This window comes from Hyperoodon ampullatus (genome assembly GCF_949752795.1).
Source record: "Hyperoodon ampullatus genome assembly, chromosome: 13".
Taxonomy (NCBI): Eukaryota; Metazoa; Chordata; class Mammalia; order Artiodactyla; family Ziphiidae; genus Hyperoodon; species Hyperoodon ampullatus.
Window position 1 is genome coordinate 45,923,016 of NC_136926.1, and position 21,375 is coordinate 45,944,390.

The window sequence follows — 21,375 nt, forward strand, 5'->3', positions numbered from 1 at the left end:
AAAACTGAAAACAGACTATTGGATTTGACAGTATAATAGTCACTGCAGTTATTACTAGTTTTTGGAAAAGAACACTTTTTATCGGGTGGTAGGCTGAAAACTTAATTTTAGTGGGTATATAGAAAAATTGTAGGAAAGTGTATCCTAAAATATGAAATAAAATGAAAGTCATACATTTTGGAGTTAAAATAGAATTGTCTTCCATCTAATCTAATATTCTTTCTTACAGGAAAGAATGAAAAAAATTTTGTGACAGAGCAAAAGGGGCTATAGACTTGTCTAAGGTTTTGCAACATAGTTACCATGTGCAATGATGTTATTTTCTTATCTAACATGGAATCTACTTAGTCATTTTTCACTTAGCTTCTTGTTTACTCAAGGAGTCTCAGCTGACTTCTTTTTAGAGCTTCAGTTTCAATTTCTTCTTTGTGGTTGAAGGGCAATGTTATAATAAGCCCAGATTTAACTTTGCATTTTAAAGGTACAACCAAATCATCATGAGTCCTGTTTAATAAAAATTCTACTTTACATAATTCCATTTATTATTATGAGTCCATTTAATAAAAATTTCCCCTCCTTCTTAAATTCTAAGTAAATTAAATGAAATGGTCTCCAAGGTTACTGCTATATGCAGACTGTATCAGAATATAGGATATTGAACTATAATCTACTTTCATCCCATTAGAGTTATGTCACTCTTAGTCTTCTGTTGTGATTAGACAATTAGATACAAATTGTTCTCTAATGGGTTTACTACAAGATATTAGAGGAGAAAAATTCATGATCTTAGCTCATTTCTCTTCCCTTTAAAGTGTAAGCTATTAACTGTTCAAAAAAATCTGTTAATTTGAATACCTTCTTTGAGTTGATAAAGTTATTGGTGATAATATTGACGGATACCAGTACTTTTTTTTTTTTTTTTTTTTTTTGGTGCACGGGCCTCTCACCACTGTGGCCTCTCCCATTGCGGAGCACAGATTCCGGACACGCAGGCCCAGTGGCCATGGCTCACGGGCCCAGCTGCTCCACGGCACGTGGGATCTTCCTGGACTGGGGCACGAACCCGTGTCCCCTGCATCGGCAGGCAGACTCTCAACCACTGCGCCACCAGGAAAGCCCCAGGTGCTTTCAATCAAAGTATATGACTGAATATTTTGGATATCTTCCCAACTCCGAGGGGCGGTATAGGGATGGCTTGAGGGAAATTAACCATGTGTTTCTCTATGAAGAAGAGTTGTTTCAATCTGAATTTCAAGTTTTGGAAACTTTTTTCTTTTTTCTTTCTTTCTTTTTCTTTTCTTTTCTTGCTTTTTTTCTTAGCCAATTAGCTAACAAATATATGTGCCTGATCCAGAGAGGGAAGGATGGAGCTTTGAAGTAACTTATCTTATCAACTTGTCTGTTGAACTTCTTTAATATGATGGAAAACTAATTTTCAGTGGAAAGCACAACATTACTGCCTATAAAATTGTTTGTTTTTTAAAATAATTTAATTCCATATAGACAGTTACAGCTGTCAGATAATATTGGAGCATGAAATGCTGCCTTAAATATTGGGACATTGTTAGCTGATGAAGATAATGAACATCCTAGATGATTACAAATACCACTTTGTGTTTAGTGTCACATTATCAGTTACATAATTCATCATTGCTATGCAAAGTGGATTGAATAAAGCAAGTGCCATGACATATTTTTGCTTTACATCATTAGTGATGGAAAATGAATTTGACAAGATGTCTTTAATTCCATTCCATGGTCATTTAGCTGACTATGTGTTTCAATATGACAAAGTTTATAGAGATGGATAAACTCTTTGAGTTTAATAAACTTAAAATATTGCAATTTTGATCCAAATTTATAATATTGTTTATGAAATATGGCATAATATAAATTTATCTGTGCCCAAATTCTACATTGACTTTAAATTAAGCAAATTCAAACCTCATTAACTTGACCACATTCCTTAAGATACTGTTAAATTATTTCTTTGGTATAATAAACTTTACTCTGATTAGCTAGAAGGAAATTACTTCTAAGTACAGGGCTTATCAACAATGAGATTTTAGGCAGTCTGTACATTTGGTTTTTCAATTTTGAAAAACCTTCTTTTGTCTGAAATAAATGGAGAAAGCATTATATACAGAACCTTAAGGTCCACCTTCTATATTAGAAAACATGAGAAACTCTGAGAATGTCTCAACTCTATGCTCAAATTTGTTTCTTTGCTTCTAATTGATTCCAAACTTTTCCTCACTGTAGTTTCATTGTTTTATTAAGGGATGGAATTTCTATTAAAATGCAAATATTAACTCTCAAATATTTTCTTATTTAAGCTTGAGTATAAATGAATTTATGTGAACCTTTCTAATTAACCAGTGCATTAAACAAATTTTGACAAGAATGATGGGAAAATAGGACAAGGAGAAAAGATTTCTGAGAAATTGTGAAATGCAAGGCTTCTAAAGGAAAGCCTGAAATGTACTGTGTACATTAAAAAAAGTAACTTGAGATGGTAGAAACACATGGCATATCAGATATCTCCCTATAGTTATTGGCAATGTATTTTTATGTTTCTGGTAAAAGAGCTAATGTTATTTCATAATATTATATGCTTTTGTAAATCACTACCATTTTAAAAGCAGTATCTATGACAGATATCAACAACATTTCTCCAATACCTCTGATTCTATCTTCATTTCCTATGGGCAGCAGGAACCCCCAAAGGTTTACCTGGACACAGATCTTACTTTTACCTTCCCAATGTTGTTAGCTGCTGTCATGCAACTAAATTCCAGTAATGTTGGAGCTTTGGGATCATTTCTAAATGATGTAGCTTATCTTAGGTTTGTGAGATTCATCAGTGCCCTTCATGTAGATGTAGTTCATTAATTCTCACTGTTGTATGATATTCCACTGTATGAACAGACTTCAACTTATGCATTCCGTTATTGGTAAAAGACAAAATTTTTGTGTTGTTACTTGCTTGTGTTTACTGTGAATAATCCTTCAATGAACATTCTTGTACGTGCATCTGGTAAAAATGTATTACTTTTTCTTTTTCCCCCCCAGCTTAATTGAGATAAAATTGACATATCATTGTGTAAACTTAAGGTGTACAACATGATGATTTAATATGCCTATGTATTGTAAAATAATTACAATAAGGAGTTAACACATCCATCCCCTCCCATAATTATAACTTTTTTGTGTTTGTGTGGTGAGAACATTTAAGACCTGTTCTCTTCTCAAGTGTCAAGTATAGAGTACAGCATTGTTAACTATAGTCACCACACTGTACATTGAGTCCCTAGACTTATCCATCTGTAACAGGAAGTTTGTATCCTTTAACCAACATCTCTCTATTTTCTCCTACTCCTCAGCCTGTGGTAACTACCATTTCACTCTCTGTTTATATGAGTTTGACACTTTTTTTAGATTCCACCTATACATGAAATCAAACAGTATTGGTCTTTCTCTGCTTCACTTATTTCACTTTTAGTATAATGCCCTCATGGTTTACCCATGTTGTCGCAAAAAGCAGGTTTCCTTTTTTTTCATGGCTGAAAAATATTTCATTATCTACTCTCTCTCTATATATGTGTGTATATATATGTTTTTTTCTTTATCCATTCATTTATAAATGGACATAGGTTGTTTCCATATCTTGGCTGTTGTGAATAATGCTCCAATGAACATGGAGGTGCTAATATTTCTTCAAGATAGTGATTTTATTTTTCTTGGATACAAACCCAGAAGTGGGATTGCTAGATCATATGGTAGTCCTATTTTTTAATTTCTTGAAGGACCTCCATACTGTTTTCCATAGTAAATGTACCAATTTCCATTTTGATTTGCATTGCCCTGATGATTTGTGATACTGTGCATCTTTGCATGTACATATTGCCTGTTTGTATATCTTCTTTGGAAAAAAAATGTCTACTCTGTTCCTCTGTCAAGTTTTTCATTGGACTATTTTGCTATTGCTACTTTTGCTATTGAGTTGTATGAGTTCCTTGTATATTTTAGATATTAACCTCTTATATAATATATGGCTTGCAAGTATTTTCTCCCATTCTGTAGGTTGTCTCTTGAATCTGTTGAAGAAGACTTTTAGTTTGATGTAGTTCTACTATATGTTTGTAATATAGTCTGAAATCAGGAAAAGCCTCCAGTTTTGTTCTTCTTTCTCAAGATTACTTTGGCTATTCAGAGACTTATGTTTTCTATATGAATTTCAGGACTGTTTTTTCCATTTCTGTGAAAAATGCCGTTGGAATGACAGAGATTGCATTGAATCTATAGATGGCTTTGTGTAGTATGAACATTTTAACAATATCAATTCTTCCACTTCAAAAACATGGAATACATTTCCACTTATTTGCATCTTCTTCAATTTCTTTCAACAATTTTTTGTTTTCAGTGTATAGATCTTTAAATCTTTTGGTTAAATTTATTTCTAAGTATTTTATTGTTTTGATGTTATTATAAATGAGATTATTTTCTTAAACTGTCCTGCAGATATTCTGTTGTTAGTATAATGGTGGTATGTAAATCACTTTTATCTCTAGTATAAAAGTTAAAAAACAATATTAAAAATAACTACAGCTACAATAATTTGTTAATAGATGTACAGTATAAAAAGATGCAAAGTGTGGCATCAATAGCATAAAATGTAAGGGGAGGAAAAGTAAAAGTGTATAGTTTTTGTACACAATTGAAGATTGCTGTTATCAGCTTAAACGTGACTGTTATATCTATAAGATGTTTTATGTAAGCCTCATGGTAACCACAAAGAAAAAGTCTATAGTAGTTACACAAAAGATAAATAATAAGGGATTAAAGCACATCACTACAAAAAATAAATCACAAAGGAAGACAGCATGAGAGAAAGAAAAAAATAAGGAAACTAAAAAAGTAGTCAGAAAGCAACTAAGGAAATGGTAACAGTAAGTCTTTAACTATGAGTAATTAGTTTAAATTTAAGAAAACAAAATTCTCCAATCAAAATTCAAAAAGTGGCTGAATGGATAAAGAAACAAGAGCCAAAAATATGTTTCATACAAGAGACTCAATTTACTTTAAGGAACACCCATAGCCTGAAAGTGAACAGTGGAAAAATATATTCCATGAAAATGGTAATCAAAAGAGAGCAGGAGTGGCTATACTCATATCAGATGAAATAGATTTTCAGTCAAATTCAGTCACAAGAGACAAAGAAGGTTATTATACAATGCTAAATTGGTCAATTCATCAGTAGGATATAACAATGATAAATATAAATGCACCTGTCATTGGAACACACAAATATTTAAAACAAATATTAAGAAAACTGAAGGGAGAAATAGATAGCAATACAGTAATAACAAGGCACTTCAATACCCCACTTTCAACACTAGACAGCTCATCCAGAAAGAAAATTAATAAGAAAACAGCATATCTGAATAACACTATAGAGCAAATGTAACTAACAGACACATCTAGAGCGTGCCATCCAACAACACCAGAATATGCATTCCTCTCAACAGCACATGGAATGTTCTCGAAGATATATCATATATTGGGTCACAAAGCCAGCTTTAGCCAATTTAAGAAGGCTGAACTCATATTTAGTATCTTTTTCTGTCCACAATGGTATGAAACTAGAAATCAGTAACAGGAAAAAAACCTGAAAAATTCATAAATACATAGAAAGCAAACAACACATTCCTGAATAACCAGTGGCAAAAGAAGAAATCAAAAGGGAAATCAGAAAGTATCTTGAGATAAATGAAAAGGAAAACACAACATATCAAAACTTATGGGATGCAGCAAAAGCAGTTCTAGAGGAGGGAAATTTATAATGATAAACACCTGTATTAAGAAAAAAGAAAGATCTCAAATAAACAACCTTACTATACACCTCAAGGAATTATAAAAGAAGAATGAACTAAGCCCAAAGTTAGCAGAAGGAAAGAAACAATGAAGAGTAGTGGATAAATAAATAAGAGACAAGAATGACATTTAAGAAAGCATTGAAACTCAGTTGGTTTTTAAAAAGCTAAACCAAATTGATAAACCATTAGCTAGACTTGCTAAGAAGAAGAGAGAGAACTAAAATAAATAAAATTATAAATAAATGAGACATACATCTGACACCAGAGAAATATAGAGCATCGTAAGAGGCTACTATGAATAATTATGCAGCAAAAATTGGATAACCTAGAAAAAGTGGATAAATTTCTAGAAACATACAACTTACTAAGATAATCACAAAGAAATATAAAATCTGAACAGACCAATAGCAAATAAGGAAATTGAAGCAGTAATCAAAAATTTCCCAGGACCAAATGGTCTCCCTGGTGATTCTACCAAATATTTAAAGAATTAATGCCAACCCTTCTCAAATTTTTCCAAAATACTGAAGAGGAAGAAACACAACCAAACTCATTTTATGAGGCCAGCATTACCCTGATACCAAAGCCAGGTAAGAACAGTACAAGAAAAGAAAACTACAGGTCAATATCTCTGATGAATATAGATACAAAAATTCTGAACAAAATATTAGCAAAGCAAATTCAACTGAACATTAAAAAAATCATACACCACAATTTAGCAAGATTTATCCCTGGGATACAAGAATTGTTCAACATATGCAAATCAATTAATGTGATACACCACATTAATAAAATGAAAAATAATTATATGATCTTCTCCATAGATGCAGAAAAAGTATTTAACAAAATTCAACATCCTTTCATGATCAAAACTCTTAATAAATTGGGTATAGAAGGAATATAGCTCAACACAATAAAGGCCATATATGAGAAACTCATAGCTAAAGATATGCTCAGTGGTAAAAGGTTGAAAATCTTCCCTTTAAGGTAAGGAATAAGATAAGGGTGCCCACTCTTATCCTAGGCACTTAGGAAGTCCTAGCCAGAGCAATTAGACAAGAAGAAGAAATAAAAAGCATCTACATTGGCATAAAAGAAGTAATATAGTATCTGTTTACAGATGAAATGATCTTATATATAGAATCCATCAAAAAACTGTTAGATAAAATACTCACAAAATATTCAAAAATCTAGTAAGAATTTGTTCAATATAAATATTTAGCTGTAACAAGTAGTATAGAAACATTGTAGGGTGTTCAAATATTAATGGTAATTTTGTAAAGAGGGGATATATAACTTAACTGATACCATTTTTACTAGCAATGAATAATATCTGCAATAAAATGTAACAAAAGATTTTAAGATCTTTATATAAAAATTCATTATGTAGAGCATTAAAATACCTAATATATTTTCACAAAATATACATCAAGTAACTTCATATTGTATAAGTAAATCCTCCAAGTTGATCCATATTTTTAATTCAATTGCACAAAAAATTCCATCAGAGTTTTGAAAATAAGTTGACAGAAGAAAAAAAGTTCAAGAAGAAACAGCCAAGACACTCTTGAAGAACAATACTGTGGAGTCTTTATATTTCTAATTATTAAGAAGTTTTAGGAAGGTATGGTAATTAACCTGCAAGTTTGGGGCAGAAGAATAGACAAAGGGACCCGTGGAAAAGTAGAGAGCACAGAATGAATTTACACAGGTACAAAACCTGGACTCTGACAGAATGGCACAAAGAATCAATGGGGGAAACAACCTAATCAACGAATGGTCCTGAAAAAAATATTATTTAAATATAAAAAATATATTACAATGGATTCTTATCTGACAACTCACATGAAAATGAATTCCAAATGGATAAGAACTCAAATATTTAAAAATAACTTCAAAATCAAAAGTAAACATATGTATATATATATATTTATAACCTTGGATTAAGGATGTGTTCCTTAAGACCAGATGGCATTTACCATAAGTGAAAAGACTGATACATTTGAATACATTGAAATTAAGAATTTCTCTTATTCAGAAGACATCATAAAGAAAGTGAAAGTATAATTAACAAATTAGGAGAAGATATGTACAACATATACAGTTTATGAAGGATTTATACCAAAATACATAACTCCTTTGAATCTGTGAAAAAAAACAGCCTTCTATTATAAATATGCTCTAAAGGTACAGTTAAAAATATGCACCAGTAGATCCTTATGAAGCTATGTACATTTATAATACCATCATAATAGCAACTAATAACACAAAACAATACAAAACAATTTCAATCAGCAACTGAATGAAAAATAAATTATTTGTATATGCACAATATAATATTATATAGCAGTGAAAGTCAACAAATGAAATATATATACACACAGAATGGGTGAAACTGAAAAACAGAATATTGAACAAACAAAGCAAGTCACAAACAATATAATATAATTTTATTTATAACATACAGTCTTCAAAAATCAAGCCTAAAAATATATCTTTAGTATACATTAAAGTATGTAAATCTATTTTTGAAATGACTACAGAAAATAAGATACACAGTTATGTCAGGGGAAGAAGGGCTATGACATCTATCAGGAGTATATAGACGTCTTTGAATTAGTAGTCAGTTATATTCTATTTCTTAAGTGAGATATAGGTAACATGGATATGCATTTTATTGTTTTCTTAATTATGATATTCAACATGAAAAATATAAAATTAAACAAAAATAGATAACATTTGGATGCCAGAAATGATAAAAGAGAGGAATGTGTCTCAAACTGACATGCTGACTGATTTTACCCTTGTTTCCAAATTTTATATAATATTTTTTAATTTGTTAAACATGGTTCATTTTAATATTTTAAATCACATTAGAACTATTAGACTGGTAAACTTTTCTTATTAATAATAGCATTTGTCAAAATGCATCACTGTAAACAAAGATTATCATATACATATTGATATATCCTTTAAAAAGTTGGGATATTTCGTATGCAGTTAATATGTCAGTCAGGGACATTTTTTAAAGATGGATAAAATATTTACTACTAAAGATAATCTGGTTAGGTGGAAAGAGAAGTTGACTGTAATAGGAATGGACAAATTACGTCAGACGTCAGACTGTAAAATGTGCTCAGTTTTGTTCAATGTATTCTCTATGTGATAGAATCATATGACAGAGGTCTGGAAGATTAACCCTGGATAACACATGCCAGCAAGCAAATCTCCAAAGTATCTTCAAGCTGAGTAATTTACCCCCAAGCTCTCAAGAGGTCCTATTATGCTTTTCTTTTTTTAATTCTTTAATTAATTATGTCATTTTATGGTCAAATAATTACACACAAAAATATTACTCTAATACTAAAAGCGAGAGTGAAACAAATTCGATGAACAGTCAAATATATTTTACTTTAAATATCCTATTTATTTAACTGTAACATTAATTTAAAATAATAATAGTATTAATTTGGTGAGAAATTGTTTACATCATGAATAATAAACTCAACAGTTGCTAGATCATAAGTGTCTAAAATTGATGGGTAAACAATGAACAAATTATTTGATTAACTGATTTCAGATCACATACTATCTCATTCAGTAGTTTCCATTCACATTCTGAAGCAAACCAGCTTCAATATGATAAATATTAAATAAGAATCTAGCAGTCTATTGAGAATTATTAAACTGACATTGTATGTCAGGAAATTTAACTATTATAATAACTAAAACATGTTTTCTTGGATATGTGACCAACACAATATGGCCAGAAGGAAACAATCCTAATTTTGTTTGTTTGTTTTTTGTTTTTTGTTTTTGCAGTACACGGGCCTCTCACTGTTGTGGCCTCTCCCGTTGCGGAGCACATGCTCTGGACGTGCAGGCTCAGCGGCCATGGCTCACGGGCCCAGCCGCTCCGCGGCATGTGGGATCTTCCCAGACCGGGGCACGAACCCGTGTCCTCTACATCGGCAGGTGGACTCTCAACCACTGCACCAGCAGGGAAGCCCCAATCCTAATTTTTAAAATCAAAATATCTAATACCCAAGCCCATCAAAGAACACATTTTTTAAATGTAGTAAGATCCTGCATCTTGTTTAACACCAAATAATTTATTGTAAACAAGAAACATTCTCTCCTCTTTTCAGGTTAACTTGGTTTCAGGAAAAAGCTGAGCTACAGTAGCGCTGCCAACTCTGTTTTTCTCTTTCGCTCCTCCCTCTTAGAGCTCTCAGTTCTGCCCTGCCCTGAATTAGTTCTTTCATACATTCTTCTCTTTTTTCCTGATCTGCTCCTTCTCTCTTCTTTCTTGCATTAGCCTCTCTACAGAAATGATTCTAACAGCCAGCCCTGAAAATGCCTAATAGCTAAAGCATTTTTTGAGTACTAAATGTTTAAAGTAGTTATTTGGTTGAAGCATTTAAATCCCATCTGCTAGGAATGAATGGATTCATACAATTGTAGTTTGCAGATCAGACTTTATTTCTAGTTTTCCATGTAAATTTAAAGAAGCTAAGTCTGTAAACTAAATATAAGTTGATGGAAAGTCTTCACATTGAATCAGTATCTGCTGAAATATATTCAAAGATGGACATCCACAAAAACTTTTTAAAATGATTTTCCTTAACAGCTGACTAGTAATCAAGGAAAACATATATTAAAAGCCAGTTTGAGCTCATGGATAGTTTTCACTGAGTTCACAATTGAAAATGTGGAAATTATATATGCAAGTTTTTAAAATATTATCATTTATGAATTTGATATTTCTGACTTTAAAATATTTAATGCAATTTAAAGGATTTATAATTTCTATAGTTGTGAAATTGAAAACACAAAATTATATTATTGAGATTCTTTCAACCTTTTGTTTTTTTACTTTTTTAAAATTTGTTTATTTATTTATTTATTTATTTTATTTTTTAATTTTAGCTGTGCCAGATCTTAGTTGCAGCACGCAGTATCTTTTTTTAGTTGCGGCAGGCATGTGGGATCTAGTTCCCTGATCAGAGATCAAACCTGGGCCCCCTGCATTGGGAGCACGGAATTTTACCGACTGGACCACCAGGGAAGTCCCTCAACTTAACTTTTAACAATGGTTTCTATAGGGACTTCCCTGATGGTCCAGTGGTTAAGACTCTGAGCGTCCACTGCAGGGGGCATGGGTTTGATCCCTGGTCAGGGAACTAAGAACACGCATGTCCATGCTGTGTGGCAAAAAAATAAATAAAATAAAATGGTTTCTATAGTTGTAAAATTGGAAAATAAAGCTGTATTATTGGGATGCCTTCAACCTGTCTAACTTTTAACAAATGGTTAGTAAGACCAATTCATTACATAGTGATAAAAAGTATAACTCCAATTTTATCCAAAATATAAAAAGAACTCTTAAAACTCACTAATAAGAAAACAACCCACTTTTAAAAATGGGGGAATTCCCTGGCGGTCCAGTGGTTAGGACTCTGCTCTTTCACTGCCAAGGGCCTGGGTTCAGTCCCAGATTGGGGAACTAAGATCCTGCAAGCTGCGCCATGCAGGGAAAAAAAAAAAAAAAAGGCCAAAGATCTTGATGGATGCCTGAGCAAATAAGCATATGAAAAGATACTCCACATCATATGTCATCAGGGAAATTCAGTTAAAACAACAATGAGGTAACACTACAAACCTGTTAGAATGCCCAAATTTTGGAACACTGAAAACACCAAATGCTGGTGAGGTTATGGAACAACGGGAACTCTTGTTCGTTGCTGGTGGGAATGTAAAATGGTACATTCACTTTGAAAGATAGTTTGGCAGTTTCTTACAAAACCAAACACTCTTACCATGGTCCAGCAATTGAGCTCCTTAGTGTTGACCCAAAGGAGTTGAAAACTTTTGTCCACACAAAAACCTGCACATGGCTGTTTATGGCAGCTTTATTCATAACTGCCCAGCAATGAAGATGTCCTTTAGTAGATAAATGAGTAAACTGTGGCATACCCAGATGATGGAATATTATTTGGCACTAAGAGGAAATGAGCTCTAAAGTCATAAAAAGACATGGAGAAAACTTAAATGCATATCATTAAGTGAAAGAAGCCAATCTGAAAAGGCTCCATACTGTATGATTCCAACTATAGGACATTATGGAAAAGGTAAAAGTTGGAGACAGTAAAATGATCAGTGGTTGCCAAGGTTTGGAGGTGTGGGGAGATGGAGAGGCAGAGCAAAGAGGATTTTAGGGCAGTGAAAATACTCTGTAGGATACCATAATGATGGATATATGTCATTATACATTTGTTCAAATCCTTTGAATGTACGATACCAAGAGTGAACTGTAATGTAAACTATGGACTTCCCATGATTATGATGTTCAATGTACGTTCATCAATTGTAATAAATGTACCACTCTGGTAGGAGATGTTGATAAAGGGAATGCTATGCAGGGGGTATATGGGAAATCCCTGTATCCTCCCTTCAATTTTTCTTTAGACCTTAAACTACTTGAAAAAATAAAGTCTTAATTAAAAAATAATTAAAAATGTGCTATACACATAGAAAAAAATTAATCTTATACCTAATACACAACCTAAAGCAATTAATCAGAAATCTATGTAGATGTGATTTATATGTATTAAGGGAATATTTTCTTACTTTTTATAACATCAAAAGTAAAAAATCAAAATATTAATGCTATAGAATGATATATAAAATATATTGATAAGATGCATTACTTTGCAATTACTAAGAGTTATGCTTCAATTTTTTGAGAACTTGATAAAATTCTCCTCTGAAAAATTTAGTAAAAAATGTAGAACAACAAACTTTACATAGTCAGACCTTTTTTCATGTGTATGTGCAAATTGTCAGATGTTTCTATACAACATATATGATACTTTTATAATTTTACTATGTATTAAGAGTGCTGTCATTTTAAGGAATTCTAAAGAAAGGTAATTTGTAAATAGATTACTCCCCATTTAAGGCAGTATGGTAAATCTAGAAAATATGTATTATATTTTTGTAAAGCAGATGTACTCATCTATTTATGCAAAGCCCTACTGTATATATCCCCAGTCTTCAAAACACTAAGTGGGTCAGAGAGAAGGATAAGGCACCGTCCATCACAGACAGCAGTAATCACCCTCTTCTCCTAATCCCAACACACACACACACACACACACACACACACACAATTAACCACAATTAATTTCCACCAGGATGAGGTAGAAAGCAGGTTTTTTTGTTTTTTGTTTTTTAATTTATTTTATTTTTGGCTGTGTTGGGTCTTCGCTGCTGTGCGCAGGCTTTCTCTAGTTGCAGTGAGTGGGGGCTACTCTTTGTTGCGGTGTGCAGGCTTCTCATTGCGGTGGCTTCTCTTGTTGCAGAGCACGGGCTCTAGGCACGCAGGCTTCAGTAGTTGTGGCTCGCAGTCTCAGTAGTTGTGGCTCATGGGCTCTAGAGCGCAGGCTCCGTAGTTGTGGCGCATGGGCTTAGTTGCTCCGCGGCATGTGGGATCTTCCCGGACCAGGGCTTGAACCCGTGTCCCCTGCATTGGCAGGCGGCTTCTTAACCACTGCGCCACCAGGGAAGCCCAAAAGCAGTTTTAAGAAAAACTAATTTGGATATTAATATCTGGAGATTTGCACTTGGATTCAGTGTCTTGGTTTGGGGTTTTGATCTAAATTCATGCATTGTATGCCCTACTACAGCAGAATACATATCATATATGTAATATATGAATAACGTTTATTATAAAAATAAAAGTAATTTCAAAATTTGTTATTCAAACAGTATTATTTAATGACTAACAGAATTTTGCACTGTTTACATATTTCACCATTCTTTCTACATGTAATATCTACCTTAATAAAATCAGATATATAAAATCTGAATTTAAAAATGCTACAAAGAGATACTAATTATTTCAAAGAAAATTTTTGATGGCAATTGTACTGGTGGTATCTGTTTATTTGTAGACTAGTAAACACTGTCAGAGACATTCATAGAGCATCTTAGGTACTCTTTTTTATTGGAAATTAATCAAATATCAATACCATAATCTATAAAATTTAACATCTAGAGTTAATTTGAAAAACCCTTATTAAAAAACACATTATTTATAAAACAATTTGGCATAAATTTTTAGGAATTCACTTATGGTAAAGAGTAAAATCTTTAGTGAAAAGAGCAATAAAGAATCTACGTATAGAATAAATCAATACAGAATAGTCATTCAATTCTAATTTTTCTATTCCTCCCATAAAAATTGTTTGATATTTTGTGCTTCAAATTCAACTGAGCCTCCTCAATACAATCTGTGAGAATAACCATGGGTTAATGAAGGGATTGATCAATTTGCTAGTTAATCCATAGTGCATGGGGAAGTAGCTATTAGAGAAACCATGGAAAGAACAGCTGGTCTGCTCGTTGAGAAAAAAAAAAAACTTATTTACTGGGTTCATTCCAAAAATGCTAACTACATAGTCCCCAGGTACACTGGTGGTGGTTGTTTCCTTTATAATCATTCTGAACTGTGATTTTAATGGAATCACATGGGCAATATTTACTGCCCAAATGGAACAGTACTCCCTATATACTAATTATATTCAGCACAAACGAATATCTTCAAGTATTGTTCAGTCAATGATATTCTGATTACCAAACAGCTGCAGTGAATATTTTTCACTTGTTATATATTGTCCTTTATTCCTTTAAAAATAAATAACCATTATAAATATAATTAAAATAAACTCTAGAAATGTTACAGAATCCAAAAATGCAGAGATTTTTGCTTATGATAAGCCTACTTTTTACTGTAGTACACAATGACAAATATAACAATCATTTTAATACTTTCCCTTTATTATTCATTTTGCCACTCTTTCTCAAAAAACACAACACTAATAGAAGGAAACCCATTGATCAGTTCCAATTTTAGTAGATTTAAATGAAATTATTTTTTCTTCTGATTTTGTAGACATTCATCCTTATGGAACTGTTTGTTCTTTAAAAATGAAATAATAGAACTATCAAAGGGACTCAATTCAATAAAACAAAAAAATTCTGTTGTCACTTTTTTTTGTATCAGTAGTAAGAAGTTACTAAGAAAATACAATCCTTTGTGCCGTGTACATATAAAATATGTATTGTGCTTCTAAGAGGCAACAGGACACAAGGTTTTGACTAGAATCCATTCTTCTGTAAAATTAAGGATATTACCTGGTTAGTATAATAATCTGAGGTAATCATTGTAGTCAAATCTATACTATAATCAAATAACTTTTAAATGAAACATAGGTGTTCATAAAAGAAAGCCTGTATACAGGGCTCACATAGCTTCTACTTAGAGTCAAGGTTGTACTATCTAGAGATCATCTAATGCCTTTGTGTAGAAATAATTTCATTAGGGATCTCTGACAAATCTCTAATGTCATTCTTTTCAGGTGGGGTGTGTGTGTGTGTGTGTGTGTGTGTGTGTGTGTGTGTGTGTTGCCAGTAAAGAACCCTCCATGAATGGCCCATATCAAATGACCAGTATCAAATTATATGACTAATGCTACAATTTAATAGCTCTACACACAGTTTTTGAACCATCGCCATATTTATTACATAGTCCTGTCTATTTTGCAACACTCTCCCCATTTCAACAGAGACATTCTTCATGTTAAGTGTTTATGCTAATCAACTCATAATGTACAATCATTCCAGACTTGCAATTATCAGGCTACAAAACACTGCTTTACAGCAAACTGTACACCAATAACGTAGAAGCGATTAATCTCTCTAGTATTGTTCATTTGTTGCTATGGAAATACTGCTCCTCTACAGAGCTATTAGTAAACATTATATTAAGACTGCTGCCAATGACAGAGTCAACCTCGACAAACTGCAACAAATGCAAAGCAGCATTATTGCAGTCATGCTCTGCCAGGCATGCACACATCAGAGCATGTTTTTTATCAGGATGATTTTGTTTCAGTGAAAAAATGCAATTTCTATTATAAAACATGTTGACAGAGAATTGACTACACATTGGTATTTATTGGGAATGTATGCAATTAAAATGTATCAACAATTTAGAATTCAAATATTTTTTATTTTTCAAAATGAAACTGTGTATGCATATCCTTATTAGAGTTGAATATTTCTTTGACTACAGTGAACACTTGGCACATTTCCCTTCAAACTGAAAAATATGTAATTCTTTTCTTTCTAGAAACACTGCAAAGATATTAAAATATGTTAATTTTTAAATAAAAAGTAATGTAGCACATCATATATTAGCTTGGGAGGAGGGGCAGAATCTTGTGTTATATACAACACATTTGGTCACATTTGATTGAAGTGACATGTGGACTGAAATAATTTATTCATTTCCATTAGGGCTCATAACAATATATTTCTGTAAATACATTTCACTTGGCACAAAGTGAAGAAAAATATTTTTAATTGCCATGCAGTATATTTAGCTGCTGGAAAAGCTGGTTTTGATAAAATTTTTCTCTAAACAAATGTAGATTCGGCCTGTATCAATCACGTCAAAAGGCTTAGCATATCTTTTTACTTATTACTAGAAGATTGTTGTTATAGTTGCCACTTGACAAAGTATTCTTTGAATCTAAGATAATATGCAATAATCTCAAATTAGTGAGCTGAATGTATTAGAGAAATAATTGCATTAATTTAATTGCCTTAGTGCCTTTATTTTATTTTTTCAGTTTTATTGAGGTATAATTGAAGGATAAAAATTGAATATATTTAAAGTGTACAGTGTCATATTCTGATACGTATATATTATGAAATGATTACCACAGTCAAGCTAATTCATATATCCATCGCCTCACGTAGTTACCTTTTGAATGTGTGTGTAGTGAGAACACTTATAGCAAATTTCAATTATATAATATTGTTAACTATAGTCACTATACACTGTACATTAGAACCTCCAGAACTTATTCATCCTGCATAACTGAAACCCTTTTGTCATTTATTCTTTCACTCATTCACTCATTCATCATAAATAAATATTTGAGTGCCCACTTTAGCTTACTTTTAAGAATAAAACATGAATTAGATACTCTGCATGCTCTTAAAGAACTTAGGAACTAGTAGAATCAGGGAGAGAGACAGGTCAGATAATTAGTGAATCAAGTGTTTTGAGATAGTTTCACAGAGGTTGCTTTTATTTAGTCCAAACGAATAATTTAGTAATAAACTCAAATTGTCTACAACAATTGATCACTTCATTAGTTGACCATTTCAGAATTAAAAAAAAAAAAGATGTCATTGTTTAGAAGTTAACACAAAGGTGCTATTTTGAAGTTTTCAGAGAAAGTAGCAGAATAAATAAATTTTGCACTCCAGATTAATAAAACAAAGCTGATTTTCATGATCAACCATTATTTTTACCCAATAGGATAACATTTGTGTTTACCTACACAATAATATTTTAACAGCTATAAAGTATTGCCTAATTAACAAAATTTTTATTATTAAAAGTCATTTTAGGGACTTCCCTGGTGGTACAGTGGTTAAGAATCCGCCTGGCAATGCAGGGTACCTGGATTTGAGCCCTGGTCTGGGAAGATCCCACATCCCGCGGAGCAACTAAGCCCGAGAGCCACAACTACTGAGCCCACGTGCCACAACTACTGAAGCCCGCGCTCCTAGAGCCTGTGCTCCACAACATGAGAAGCCACCGCAATGAGAAGCCCACACACAGCAATGAAAACCCAACACAGCCAAAAAAAACCCCCCAAAAGTCATTTTAGTATTTAACAGATGATAAAATGCCTACTGCTAGATTGACCAAAAGGAGATTTCCAAAATCATTTAAAGGTCTATATCACAAGTGTAAATGTTTCAGTTCATTACAGTTAATGAAGGATGGTGGGTCTGGAAAAGATTCCACATCGGATGTAGTCACGGTCATTTGTTCTGTTCATTAAATCATTATGTTATCATACTTGCACAAACCTTTCAACTTTAATATATTAATCCAAAACCAATTTTTTAAGAATTTGTGTCAAATGATATACTAAATGTAAAAACTGTGTTTTAAATGTTTTATATGTGTGTATACACATAGACACACATACACACCACGCACATATATTATATACATATATACACATATACCCATAAATAAACGCATATAATACATACATGCAATTTCCTATCATATTGCACTATTTTTAAAATCGTAAGCAGTATTCTTTAAGGACTTTGTTCATCTACTCTTGTGCTATAGTAATATTTACATTTAAATCAGTTGTAGTTAATTAATAAAATATAACTATCGGACTTATTGAATAAATACTATTAAAGTCAGCTAATATTTGATAGTAATCAGCTTGAAAGTGAGGAGAAATAGCTTTCAAGAGCTAATTTGGACAGTGAAACTCATTTTCATCTAAAAAGCATTAATGTGTGACAAAGTTGCTAGATTCCCAAAGGCATCCTGGAACTCATTTTATCTGGCTACATCATTATGGAAATCTTGAACTCTGATCTTAATTAGGCACTCACACTTTTATAATTTTGGTTAGATACCACCCATACCAGTGTTTTGCATCAAATGTTTGAACATGTAGTTTTGGTTTAGTAAATGAGTGTGGGGTGCAACTGAAACTTAGGGGTTGAAGGTAATTGGCACTTATGCTGAGTATTTACAAGTGGGAAACACTTTCTTGGGAATAAAGCAAGTGAAGCTGTAAGAAACAGCAGGTTTTCTAAACTGAAAATAATTGGCAAGCCGATAGTTTTAAATCCAAAAAATCCTGAGAAACGTTTTCTCACATTTCATGTAACAATGATGGTAAACAGCACCCAAGTGCAAAAATGAACATAAGGGCTGAGATGGTATACTGTCCATTTTTGGACAGGACAAATGAGTCTTATGCAGTGAAGAGTGCTAAGTATCTTTAAGTCCACAGTGTGATTAATAAGAAAATTCACAAATGTAGAAAAATTGAGTTGTTTTAATAAAATAATAAATTGTCAATAAGCTTATTTTTGTTTCATATCTGTATGGAAATAATAGTAAAATTTCATTACATGAAGAAGAGAAAATCCTTTATACCTTATTTTTGCTTGTCCTCTATAGAAAATCGTTGGAGACTGAGGAAGTGCAAAATATTATCATTATAAAGCATTCTAACTAGACCAAAAAAACACAAAGGCCTATCTTATCTTCCAGGGTTGATATCACCCATAGCTTAAGTCGGATATTTGTGTTTCTTCCCATTCTTCCTTCTTTTATTCCCAACATTCCTCTCTCAATGGTTTTTTAAGTGCATATGAGAAAAATCTGAGGATATTTCAAAAACATCAAAATCCTTCCTTTCTTCCCTTTTTTCACTATGTATTTATAAATCAACTTTATTGAAATAAAGTTTACATAACAATTCATCCATTTAAAGTGTCCAATTGTATGTATTTTAGTATATTCATAGAGCTGTGCAACCATCAACACAATCTAACTTCAGAATATTTTCAAATTTCTGCCAAAAGGAAATTCTTACCCATTAGCTGTCACTTCTCATTTTACCATAACCTGAGCACCTCTGTCCTATAGAACCATTAATCTGCTTTTTATCTCTATAGAATTGCCTATTCTGGACATTTTAAGCAAACATAATCAAACAATATGCAACCTTCTGTAAATTCCTTCTTTCGCTTAGCATAATATATTCAAGTTGAGGCATGTATCACTACTTATCTTTTATTGCTGAATAATATTTTAGTGTATGGCAATAATACATTTTATTTATCCATTCGTCAGTTGATGGACATTTGGTTTGTTTTCCCATTTTGGTTATTATAAATAATGTTGATCTAATCATTTGCATATATGTTTTCATATATTCATATGTTTTTATTGAATCTATAGATCAATTTTGGAAGTATTGTCTTAAAAATGTTAAGCTACATGAACATGAATTTATTTAGATAGTCTTTAATGCCTTTCAATAATGCTTGGTAGTTTTAAGTGTAAAACTCTTACACCGCTTTGGTTAAATTTATTCCTAAGTATTTTGGGCTTTTCTGGTGCTATTATAAATGGAATTGTTTCCTTAATTTTGTTTTTGGATGGTTCATTGCTAATATATAGAAATGAGATTAATGCTTGTGTATTGATAGTGTGTCCTGCAAACTTGCTGAAATTGTTTTTTTACTTCTAATATTTTTTCATGGATTATTTAGGATTTTCTATGACAAGACCGTGTTATGTGTTAATAGAAATAGTTTTACTTTTTCCTTTCCAATCTCAATACTTATTTATTTATTTTTCTTACCTAATTACCCATGCTAGAACTATCAGTACAATGTTATATAGAAATGTCAAGAGAAGACTTCTTGGTCTTATTTCTAATCTTGGAGGGAAATAACTCATTTTTTCACCTTTAATTATAATGTTGATTGTGGGTTTTTCATAGATGCCCTTTAACAGTTTGTGGAAGTTCCTTTCTACTCCTAGTTTCTTGAACATTTTTATCATAAAGGTGTGTAGGATTTTGTCAAAATTATTTATGCATCCATTGATATGTTCACATTTTTCTTTATTGCATTAATATGGTATACTATATCAACTGATTTTGAGATGCTTAACCAACCTTGCATTCCTATAATAATCCCCTTCATCTTAGTTTATAACTCTTTTTATAAATAGCTGGATTCTGACTGCTAGTATTTTGTTGAGGGAATTGTACATATTTACATTTGAAATACTGATCTGCAGATTTCTTTGCCTGTGTAATATTTGTCTCATATTAAAGTCAGGGTTTCACTGGCTTCATAGAGTGAGTTGAAATGGGTTCTCTCCTTGGTATGGGCTGAATATTTGTGTTTCCCAAAATTGATCTGTTGAAGACTTAACCTCTAGTGTGACTGTATATGGAGATGTACCTCTAAGGGAGTAATGAAGGTTAAATAAAAATGGGACCTTGATCTGATGGGAGTAGTGTAGAGATACAAGAAGGAGCATCAGAAAGTTCAATCTCTCTTCCTCCTTGCACATAACAAGAAGAGGTCATGTGATCACACAGTGAAATGACAGCTGCCTTCAAGCCAAGAAAAGAGGCACCAGAATGGCCTACATTTCTGCTACCTTGATCATGGAATTCCCAGTCTCCAGAACTTGAGAAAAATATTTCTGGTGTTTAAACCACCTAGTCTATGGCATATTATAATGGTAGCCTGAGCTGACTACTATACTCCTCTTGTATTCTGGGCAGAATTTGTGGAAGATGAGTATAGATTTCTTTTTTTTTTTAATTTGGTAGAATTTACCAGTGATGCTGGCTAAGCCTGGGTTTTCTTTGTAGGAATTTAAAAAATCAAATTCAATCTTTATACTTGTTATAAGTCTATTCCAAGTTTCTACTTCTTCCTGCTTAGGTTTCAGTAATTTGTGTTTTTGTAAAGGAGTTTTTCAATTTACTCCAAGTTGTCTAATTTATTGGTATATAGTTGTTCACAGTATTCCCTCATAATTCTTTTTATTTCTGTAAGGTCTTAT